This window comes from Talpa occidentalis, unplaced genomic scaffold, assembly GCF_014898055.3.
Source record: "Talpa occidentalis isolate TD23 unplaced genomic scaffold, MPIMG_talOcc4v2.1 talOcc4.6, whole genome shotgun sequence".
Classification (NCBI taxonomy): Eukaryota; Metazoa; Chordata; class Mammalia; order Eulipotyphla; family Talpidae; genus Talpa; species Talpa occidentalis.
In genome coordinates this window covers 65172022-65184597 of record NW_023604972.1, presented here as the reverse complement: position 1 = coordinate 65184597, position 12576 = coordinate 65172022, and the positions used below count along the sequence as shown (strand labels likewise).

The 12576-nt window shown below is 39.8% G+C and overlaps 1 protein-coding gene across 5 annotated transcripts in view; it reads right to left on the bottom strand.

Moving 5' to 3' along the window:
- The window catches only part of RAP1GDS1 (Rap1 GTPase-GDP dissociation stimulator 1), a 326851-nt gene that overhangs the window by 189222 nt on the left and 125053 nt on the right, over positions 1-12576 (bottom strand). The window lies entirely within an intron of this gene.

The window sequence follows — 12576 nt, the reverse complement described above, 5'->3', positions numbered from 1 at the left end:
TCTGTACAAAGGGAAAAAAAAAAGAAAGAGAACTGCTGGCCTGTGACCCCATGTCAACTACAATCTGTGTCCAGTGCTGGCTTCATCAACTGTTTAAAAATAGTTTAGAGGGCCTCCCCGGTGGCGCAGCGATTGAGCGCTGGGTTGCAAAGCTGCCCACAGCCTCTGCAGCGCTGGGTTCGATCCCTGGTTGCTCCCCGGCCACCAGAGGAGGGTCCTGCAGGGCGCGCAGACCCCTCCTGCCGCCCTCTGCTCCCCTCAGCAGTGTACTTCGGTCCTTCTGCCTGCTCTGCTCCCCGCTCTGGCTCTGGTGAATTCTCTCACCCTCCCGGGCTTCTGACTTCTGACTGTACCCAGTGCTTGAATGTATCAATAAATAAATAAATCTTTTAAAAAAAAATAGTTTTGAGTGCAAGTGGACAGAAGACTCTAAGAAGACACTTAAGATTGAGGAGCTGGCCCAGTAAAGGGAATCACTATAGCTCCCCATCACACAATTGTGGCACCCACAGCAAAGTAGGAAGTTCAATTCCTGAGTTTATTGGACATGCTCTTTTGGTACCCTACTGGCTAGGTCTTCTTTTATACCTATTACTGTGATGGTAATAGGTAAAAAAGAAGTATTAGTTCTCTGAATACTTCAAAGGGTCCAAAAGGCAATAGTTTGAATGTCTAGTCCTGTTACAAAGAGGCATTTTAAATGAGCAGATAAAAGAACAACCCAGAAATGCCAGAACAAAAACAACCTGAGAGGACAAACTCAACAGAAATGCAGAACATTGTAAAACAACAGTTCAAGGTAACAGTCCTAATAACATTTATGAAACTAAAAAACAATGGAGCATATAGAACAATAACAGAGGCCAGGCCAACAGAAAGGTCCCCCATTTGCAGCAGAAGCAAAGGGCCCTGTTAAGACATCTGGAAAAGAGGGGTGGAGCAACATGGCGGCGAGGAGACACTGCGAGTAAGATCTCCCATTAAAAAAAGTTAATAGGGAGGAAAAGCGGCAGGTCCCAGTGAGAACTGGGACAGGGAAGATAAATGAACGACTCCAGCAAACTACCTGAAGAAGAAAGTTGCCATAAAAGAGGACCAGAAGGGAGGAAAGCGCAGAACCCTGCTCCCCTCCCCCACCCACAGAGTCGGCACTCTCCGACCAGCAGAGAGGAGGAAAACAACAAACTAAAACGACCAACAAGAACAAACTACACAGCAAGCGGGACTGTGAGTGGAAAGGAACTATTGCAGCCACCACACCCCGTGAACGGGAGCTGTGGAGAACCCTGCAGGATTCGCCTAGGTGGTGAGCGAACGGCTCCAGGCGCCATTAGAGAAGAACAAAGAGACTCTGGAGACGCTCACACAGCCCCGGGCCAGACAGAAAGCTTGCGCGGAAAAGCGGCACGCTTTGCATGCTTAAAAAGCAAATGCGGATCAGGATCGCAGCTGCCCAGGTCCCTGCGCCTGCGACCTACACTTGCAGGGAGACGCGCGGAGGCCCTCACAGGGGTGAAAGTCCCTCACTGAGTAAGCAGGACCCAGGCGCCCAGGCACGGGAGCGGGGTGCAAAAGGCGCCATTCCCGCGCCACTGAACTGGGCTACAGCCCGGGACCTGGACCTGAGGGCATTGGAACTGAGACCCGGGGCATGAAATTCGGGGCGTGGGTTCTCCACGAAGGTGGGGCACAAGGCAGACACAGCACCCCAAATCCGTTGAGGTTTACCCTACCATTCCCGCCCTGTTCCCTGTCCCACGGGGTGGGGGGAGGTGAAAAACAGCCCCCCCAAGAACAATAGGAGAGATCTCTGGCGCCACCTAGCGACCAGGAAAAAAAAGTCACTACACCCCATAGAACAGGGAAATTTCTTAAGACTGCTTGAAAAGGGCAGAAGGCTCCCGGAGGAGACAGTGGCCAGCTGGGAAGTTAGCCCACGCCAGGCCCCTTCTGACCAGCAGTCTGGGCCCACAGAGGGAACAGGCACCCACGGCCGGGGCAGACCAGGCGCACAGAAGAGTGTGCCTGAGACCGGAAGCACAGGGATTGAGTTCCGCATCGCCATTTTAGAACAGGGACATTGCTTCAGTAAAGACTGCCTGAAACCAGCAGAAAGCTCCCTCAGAAGCCAGAGATGGCTCCTGGAGGAGTCAGACGGGAGCGGAGAAGTTCACCCAAGATGCCGGCCAGTCCGAGCAACACAGTGTCCCAATGCATACGACAAATTAGAAAAAGACAGTAGGGAGTAGAAGAACCACACGCAACCTAACAACTCCTCAGGAAAAAAGCACACCTCAAAAAGAAAACCACCCTCCAGATTACGACGACAGTAACTTGGAAGAACTTCTGAGACTTCCAGAAAGAGAATTTAAAATTGCTGTGATTAAAAAACTGACAGAAGTCATAAAGGAAAACAATGATATGAGAAAAATAATCAATGATCAGAAGAATGAAATTGAGTCCGTAACGAGGGAAGCAAAAGAAATGCAGGAGATCAAAGAATTAATGGAGGAACTAAAGAACTCTGGGAAAGCAAAGAAAGCAGAATAGATGAAATGGAAGAACGAATAAGTACTCTTGAAGACACAGAAATAAAAAGAACCAAAACAGAAAAGGAAAGAGAAGTACAAAGGAAAAAGAACGAAGAAAGATTTCGGGAACTATCTGACTCCATGAGGAAAGGAAATATAAGAGTTATAGGAATTCCAGAAGGAGAGGAGAGAGATGTAGGAACAGAGAAAATATTCCAGGAGATTAATTGAAGAGAACTTCCCAAATGTGAAGAAGGAGCTGAAAATTGATATACAAGAAGCAAGAAGAACACCAAACTTCCACGAAGAAAGGAAAAATACAGCAAGACACATAATAGTAAAGCTCCCAAGAATCCAGGACAAGGAAAAAATAATAAAGCTAGCAAGAGGGAAGAAACAGATAACATTCAAAGGAAAACCAATCAGGCTGACATTGGACTTCTGTGAAGAAACACTACGGGCAAGGAGAGAGTGGAGGAACATAGTCAACAGACTCCAAGAAAACAGATGCCAACCAAGAATACTCTATCCCGCAAAGCTCTCCTTCCTCTATGAAGAAAAAATAAGGACCTTCCCAGATAAACAGAAACTCTGGAATTTCATTACGACTAAACCCCCGCTCCAAAAAATACTACAAGGAATCCAAAAGGCAGAACCTCAGAGGGATGAATAACAACGAAAGAAGGCCAAAAAAAAAAAAAGTTATTAAAAGAATAAATAAATAAAATCAAAGGAAAGACAAACACAATGGCAGATACAGATGCTAACACATCAATATTAACTCTAAATGTAAATGGAATAAACTCTTCAATAAAAAGACACAGAGTTGCAGCCTGGATTAAGAAACAAAACCCAACCTTTTGCTGTCTCCAGGAAACACATTTAGCTACAAAAGATAAAAATAGGCTCAAAGTTAAAGGATGGAAAACAATCCTACAAGCAAATGGACCAAAAAAGAAAGCAGGAACAGCTATAATTATATCAGATAAAACAGACTTCAAACTCAAAAAAATAAAAAGAGACCCCAATGGTCATTACATTATGATCAAGGGGACAATACTTCAAGAAGAAATAACACTTATTAACATATACTCACCAAACGAAGAAGCACCAAAATATATCAGACAACTGTTGTCCTCTCTGAAAACAGACATCAGAGAAAACACATACGTAGTGGGAGACTTCAACACACCACTATCAACAATGGATAGATCAACAAGACAAAAAATAAGTAAACAAACTAAAGCTCTAAATAAGGGCCTAGAGCATTTGGGCTTAACAGACATCTATAGAACACTAAACCCAAAAAAACGGAGTACACATTTTTCTCAAGTGCACACGGATCATTATCCAGGATCGATCACATACTGGGGCACAAGACGAACATCAACAGATAAACCAAGATTGAAATCATACCAACCATCTCTTCTGACCATGAAGGCATCAAACTAGAAATAAACCATAAAAGGAAGGCAAGGAACTTTCCTACCTCATGGAGATTAAAAACCAAACTACTGGAAGACCACTGGACTAATGAGGAGATCAAAGAAGAAATTAAAAAATTCTTTGAATTGAATGACAAGGAGGACACCAATATCCTAAATGTATGGGATGCAGCAAAAGCAGTAATAAGAGGAAAATATATAGCAATAGAAGCTCACATCAAGAAACAAGAAAGAACTCAAAGAAACAACCTAATCTCAAATCTCAAAGATCTAGAAAAAGAACAACAAAAAAACCCCAAAACCAGTAGAAGAAAAGAAATAATAAAAACCAAAGCAGAAATAAATAAAATTGAAACTAAAAATACAATCCAAAAGATCAATGAAACCAAGAGACTGTTCTTTGAAAAAATCAATAAAATAGACAAACTGCAAGCCAGGCTCACAAAGGAAAAAAGGGAGAAAGCACAAATAAACAGGATCACAAATGAAGAGGAGAAATCACAACGGACACAGTTTAGTAAAATGGCAGGATACAAAATCAACACGCAAAAGTCAGTAGCCTTCCTATACACAAACAACAAATCTGAAGAAGAAATCAAAAAAACCATCCCTTTTATTATAGAAACAAAAAAAATCAAATACTTGGGAATAAATCTAACAAAAGAGGTAAAGGACCTATACAAAGAAAACTATAAAACACTGTTAAAAGAAATAGAAGAAGACACAAAGAAATGGAAAGACTTCCCCTGCTCATGGATTGGAAGAATAAACATTATTAAAATGGCCATCCTACCAAAAGCAATATACAGATTCAATGCTATTCCAATCAAAATTTCAATGTCATTCTTCCAAGAAATAGAACAATTATTGATGAAATTCATATGGAATCACAAAAAACCCCGAATAGCCAAAGCTCTCCTGAAAAAAAAAAAAGAAGGGAATGGAGGCATCACATTCTCAGACTTCAAACTATACTACAAAGCCATAATAATCAAAACTGCATGGTACTGGAACAAGAACATGCCGGGGACCAGCCTCCGACAAAACGTCTTGTCAGGGGTTCCTGAAAGGATGAGACGGCCTAGGCGAAAACGAAAGAACTGAGAACTTAAGGGCTGAAGGGAAGGGAATGAGGAGACACCGACACTTGGTGAGGTGTTAGTATCTTCTGCCGAAAGACTCAGCAGGTCTTTATTTATTCATTATTAGTAATAATAATAACAAAATACATTATCATGTGTAAAGCATAAACAATTAGTATATTATGTTTCCCATAGACTACTGGCCCCTACAGGTCTCAGCTAGATGGCAGCTTTCAAGGTTAACAGATAATAAACCAAACCTAACATTAAAGCTACTTATTTTTTCATTTAGACAATTATTTAAAACAGTGAATAACCGCCAGTGCATCCCTATCAGCCAAAGCCTAAGCATCAAAGGACTATTCTATTCACATGACCTTCAGCCGGAGACCAGCTGCTGTTCAGCTATCAGAACTTTTTCTACCTAGAAATTCCTTAACTCAAATAGCTTCATATTAAAAACTTTCCCAAGAAACTTCAAGAGAAAACAAAATAGAAGGATCTACTATGATTATTGTATTGTAATGCTTGTCAGGCATGCTCAATAAGTTGTCTTCCATTGTCAAGTAGGCCAAATTGTTTAATAATTAGTTTCTAATTTTCCATGCTGTTTATTTGCAATATACTGATGCATATAATATAGTGCCTAATGTACTTTTTTGGGAAATTTTTTCTTATTTATGACCAAGAACAAAAAGTGAAGGAATGTTAGATCTTCAACCTCACGGTGTGAGGCAAGAACAGACATACAGACCAATGGAATCGAATAGAAAATCCAGAAATAAACCCCCAGATTTATGGTCCACTAATCTTTGACAAAGGAGCAAAGACTATGCATTGGAGCAAAGAAAGTTTGTTCAATAAATGGTGCTGGGAAAACTGGGTCGCTACATGCAAAAGAATGAAGCTTGACCACTACCTCACACCATACACAAAAATCAACTCAAAATGGATTAAAGAACTAGACATAAGACCTGAAACCATAAAATATATAGAAGGAAATATAGGCGAAACACTACGTGATTTGCACATCAAAGATATCTTTACAGACACATCACCCAAAGCAGTGATAGTGAAGGCAAAGATAAACAGCTGGGACTGCATCAAATTAAAGAGCTTCTGTACAGCAAAAGAGACAATAACAAAAACAAAGAGAAACCCCACCAACTGGGAGAACATTTTTGCACCCAACACTAATGATAAAGGACTGATCACAAAAATCTGCAAAGAGCTGATGAAACTCAACAACAACAAAGAAAATAATCCCGTCAAAAAATGGGCAGAAGAGCTAAAAAGAAACTTCTCTGAAGAGGAAATGCAAATAGCCAACAGGCATATGAAAAAATGTTCTACATCACTTGTAATCAGGGAAATGCAAATCAAAACTACCATGAGATACCATCTTACACCAGTGAGAATGGCACATATTAAAAAAACTAGCAACAACAAATGTTGGCGAGGGTGTGGAGAAAAAGGAACTCTTCTGCACTGTTGGTGGGAGTGCAAACTGGTCCAACCACTATGGAGAGCTGTGTGGAGATTTCTGGACCTACTAAACATAGAGCTTCCATAAGATCCAGCAATTCCACTCCTAGGTTTTTACCCAAAGGACACAGAAACATCAATTCCAAAGAACACCTGCACCCCTATGTTTATAGCAGCACTGTTTACAATAGCTAAGCTTTGGAAACAACCCAAATGCCCAAAAATAGATGACTGGATCAAGAAGATGTGATGCATATACACCATGGAATATTACTCAGCATTCAAAAAAGGTAAGCACATGCAATCTGCAGCAACATGGATGGCGCTGGAAGGGATCATGCTCAGCGAAATAAGCCAGAAAGAAAAAGAAAAATACCGGATGGTCTCACTCATAGCAGGAATCTAGAAAACTTAAATAAGGGACCAGGAAAATGAATAACTATAAGAAAGTGAAAATCAGAATCAACAAAAACTATGAAACAGAGACACTTTTTGGGGGGTGGGGGTGAGAGGGGAGGGATTGGGATCAGAAAGGGGGGGTTGCAATTGTATGGGGAATATAAAAATAGAATTTATTATTAAAAAAATAAAATAAAATAAAAAATAAAGAAAAAGTTAATGCTTTAAAAAAAAAAAAAAGACCACTGGACAAATGGAAACCTAACAATGGGTACAGCAGAAACACAGAGCCCATAAAAATGGGTCACACGAATAGCCCATCATATAAATCTCAGTAGAACCCCCAAACAAAAATGAATAGAAGTAATGTAAGAGAAGAGAAATGGTATTTAAACAAAACAGGAGTCCAAAAAACAAAAACAAAAACAAACACTTAACAAAATGGCAATAAGTATTTGTCTTATAATCACCTTAAAAATAAATGGCCTGAATTCACCCCATAGTACATAGATTTAGAACGGTTGAAAGGATTCTAAAACAAAACCAAACTTTTTTTTTTTGTTTAGAAGAAACTCACCAACAAAGTCAAGCACAGATTTAGGTACAAAGGCTGGAAGACAGTTCCACAAGCAAGTACAACCCACCCCACCTCAATAATAATTAGGAACAGCTACACTTACATATGACAAAATATATTTTCAAGTAAGAATGGTAATAGAGGGGCCTCCCTGGGGACACAACGGGTTAAGACACAACCTATGAAGCTATCCACAACCACTGCAGCATGAGTTCAATTCCCTGGCCGGCAAGGGGGTGACGCAGACCTCTCCTGTCTAGCCCGCTGCTCCCCTCAGCAGTGTATTTCAGTCAATCTGCCTATTCAACTCCCCACCCTGTCTCTGGTGAATCCTCTCATCCACCACATCTCTGGCCTGTACCCCAGTTCTTGTATGCATAAATAAATAAATTCTTAGGGAAGAAAAGAATGGTAATAGAGATAGTCAGGCACAATATTGTGATTAAGGGTCAAATAAAACAAGAAGAAATGATTGCATTATGGATCACCATGATATATAAGGCAGATACTGATATTAACACAATACCAGGGGGTTTTAATACCCCACTTACAACCATGGAAATATCAGTAAGTAAAAGTATAAATAAGGAAACAATGAACTTAAATGAGGATGTAGGCCAAATAGGTCCAACAAACATTTACAGAACATTATACCTAAAGATTGCTATATACCCCTCATATTCAAATCTACATGGAACTTTTTTTTTTTTAAGAATAGACACTATTGTGGGACACAGTCAGTGGTCAATAAAACTACAAAAATCAAAATCTTACATACTACTCTCTCTAACAATAATGCTATAAAAATGCATGGACACTAAACATGCTGCTTAATAGCAACTGGGTAAAAGAAGATATTTGAAAATATTCTGAGACACACACACACACACACAAAAAAAAACATGATATGCACCATCAGAATGTGTGAGCCGCAACAAAAGAATTATCAGGGGGAAGATAACTGCAATACAAGTTCAAATTAAGCAGCAAGAAAAACACCCAATAGACAAGCTAATATCACACCTAAATCATCTTGAAAAGGATAAACAAACAAGATCCAAAGTTACAAGAAGGGAGAAAAAATAAAAATAACAGTGCAAATAAATGAATGAGATCAAAAAGAACACATAAGAAAAAAATGTCAATGAAACTAAAAGTTGGATCCTTAAGAAGATAAACAAAAAAGATAAACCTCTAGTTAGGCGAACAAAAAAGAAAACATTAAAAAGCACAGTAACAAATGAAAAAGGAGAAATCACCCTAAGACAGTACAGAAATATAAAAGTCCTTAAGTGATTACTATAAACAGCTACATGCCAATAAATATAAAATGAAGAAATGGATTAACTACTAGGTCATTACAGTCACCGAGACTAATCCTGGAAGAAATACATGACTTGAACAAACCAATCAAAAGCATGGAAATTGAAACAATAACAATTTTTTTTTCTGAAAAACAAAAGCCCAGGACCAGATAACTTACAAATGAATTTTATCCATCCTTTAAACAATAAATAATGCCCATATTGCTCAAATTGTTTATAAAAATAGAAAAAAAGCTCCCTAGTACATTTTTGATGACAATATTACCCTTATATCTAAACCAGTTGAAGACAGCTCAAGAAAATTATAGACCAATATCACCGATGAACACAGATGCAAAAATCTTTAACAAAATCCTGCAAATTAAATTCAACAGTACGTGACAAAGATTATAACCATGACTAAGTGGGATTTATCCCAGGGATGCAGGAATGGTTAACATATGTAAATCAATAAATGCAATACATAGTACAAAAATAAAGTTCATATAATACAAATAGATGCAAAGCAAACATTTGTTAAGATGTAGCACACATTTAGGATAAAAACTATACACACTGGAGATAGAAGGACCTTACTTCAAGATAATAAAGGCCAAATATCACAAACCAACAACCAAAAATTGATAATTTCCCCCCCAAAATCAGGAACAAGATAAAGATGACCATAGTCACCATTTCTGTTTAAGTTGGTACTAGGGGCTTTTTTCAGAACTACCAAATAAAAACAGGTAATAAAGGGAATACATATTGGAAAAGTAGAAGTAAAACTACCACTATTCACAAAAGTATATGCTATACAAACAAAATCCTAAAATCCTAACAACTCCATCAAAACGTTATTAGAAACTATATATGGATACAGCAAATTGGCAAAATCAACAACGAAAAATCCGTATCTGTTTCATATAAAATAAGCAAACAATAAGCACAAAAATTAAGAAAATTACTCCATTTACATTTGCTTCAAAATCAATTAAATATCTTGGAATCAACCTAAGGAGGTAAAATACAAAAAATAATAAGATGTTACTAAAGGGCATACATAGGTATATAAGGAGATGGAAGAGCATGTGATGCTCATGAAAGGGGAAAATTAATACAAAGTGATGCTCCCGTCTAAAATTATATATAAATTTAAAATAATTCTCATCAAAATAGCAATATTTTTTAAAGAAATATAATAAAAAATATCAAATTTATATAGAGCTACAAAAGAGTTGCAGAAGAGGAAAAAGTAAAGAAATGGAAATATCACATTACCTGACTTGAAACCGTACTATAAAAACAGCACTACTAAAAACCAATATGGTACTGACACATAAATATATACATGGATTATGAAATAGAATTGAAAGCCCATGAATAACTTCACATGCACACCAACATCTAATGATAAAACAACTGTGATCAGGAAAATGGGGAAAAGGCAGTCGAGAAAGTCTAGATGAAAGAATGAAATTGGATCACACAATCAACCGCATACACAAAATCTCCAAATGGATTAAAACTTTAAATATGGGCCTCCCTGGTAGCACATGGGCTTGAGTACTGTACTATGAAGCAATCCACAGTCTCTGCAGCACAAGTTCGATCCCCGGCTGAACAGAGAGCAACCCCCATGGCGCAGCAGACCTCTACTGCCTCACCCACTGCTCACCTCAGCAGTGTATTTTAGTCTGCCTGTTCTGTGCCCCACTCTGACTCTGGTGAATCCTCTCACCTCCTGCATCTCTGGCCTGTATCCCAGCTCTTGTATGCATAAATAAATAAATTTAAAAAAAAAACAAACTTTAAATATATGACATGCACCAGTGAAAGACACAGAAGGAAATATTGGCCATATGTTTCATGAGATCAACTATATGTTTTTAATGATTGGACCCCTTTGGCAAGGAAATTTAAAACAAAAATAAGCAATTGGAATTACCTCATTTAAAAGCTTCTATATACTGAAAGAAAAGTTAAGATAGCACCCCACCATCCCCTGGGAAGCACCCCAAATACCACTCAGCCAACACCTTCAGAGCCTATGCACAGCCCAATACAAGTCACACAGGAAACCATCCACACTGGACACCCAACCCCAGAACCAGCACACAATGCCTCAGGGGCAGGCACAAGCCCTAGTCTGGGCCTGACAGGGACCTTTCCTTTACCAGCAACATTCAGCCATACACTTGGAACCACCCTTCATGCCCCACCCAGCCACAGGCAACTCAGGTGCAAGCACATGACCCAGTTCAGCCCAGGCAGGGACCCACCCTTCACAAGTGAACCATCAGCCAACTTCTGGGAAACACCACAAACCCTGAGCCCAGAAAGGAACACCGCAGGAGAAGATGCATGCCTCATTCTGGGCCAAACAGGGACTGTTCAATCATCAGCAGCTCCCAGCCAATCCTCCAGAAAATGCCCTCAAGCCCAGGCTCAGGCACCCGAACTTCAGGAGCCTTCCCATGCTCCAATCCCACCCATACATGGACAAGCCCATCATATACAGCCCTCTCTGGGAAGCCACTCAGACCACAGGCTCAGCCACCAAAGACTCAGAAGCCCACACATACACCCCAATCCAGGCAGCAGAGGACCTTATCCAATATCAGCAACACTCAGCTGCCTTTCAGGAGTGCACCTGACCACAGACCCAACCACCAGTGCCTCATAATCGGGCACAAGTTTCACTTGGAAAAGGCAGGGACCCACCATTCACCAGTGACCCTAAGTTGCCTTCCCAGAGGAATGCCCAACACTGGGTCCATCTACCAGCAGTTCTGAAGCCTGCACAGACACCACTCCAAAGCACACAAGGCTTTACATGATGTGATGTGGGTCACCTCCAGTAAGTGCCCATGACCCTGCACAGCAACCAGCACTATGGGAGTCAGAATACACCCGGGAGTCAGCACACACCCCAGCCCAGGACATATAGGGATAATCCCCAGGACCCTCCTCTCAGTGCCCTGGACCAGTGTGGAGAGAAGCCTAGCAGAGGTAAACCCACAGCAGTGAAGACCTGAAAAAAAAATCAGGTGACAGAACATTATAACAAAGGGCCACAGAACTCTGAAAGTGAAGAAAACACCACAGAGGAGATCATACCTACGAAACTCAATACACAAAGACGTGGAACATATGCTTCTCCTATCACATACAGAATTAAAGTGCCATCACAAGGAAATTTGAGGAACTAAAAGATGATGCAAAACAGAGAATTAAGGATATACAAGAAAATTCAGAAAAACAAGTGAACGTTCTAAGAAACAAAACCAAAGATCAGAAGATCAAGTGATATTTGAAAGAAAGTGCTAAAGGACCTGCAGGATGAAAACAGATTAAAAGGGGAGATGAGAAATGTGACAGAAAGCTATAGCAGTATAATACACAAAATGGAAGGGCAATCAATGAACACCCAGATACAAATTTACAAAGAAACAAGATGGAAAAAGAAACAAAGTGGGGGAAAAAAAATGAAGAAACACTTCCTGAACTATGCAATACCAGTTGGAAAGGCAATGTTATTGGGTTGTCAGAAAAGTCATGATGTATTTTTTTCCATGTTTTTCTAAGGTCATTTATTTATATAAGGAACAAAGATCAATCCATATGATAACATTGATTGTTACCAATCAATGTTCAATAACATTTTGCCATCTTTCAGTGAGCTTCATAATTCCTCGTTCAAGAACATATCTTTATCAGTGAAAAACTGAACAAGTTGCTAATTTACAGCCT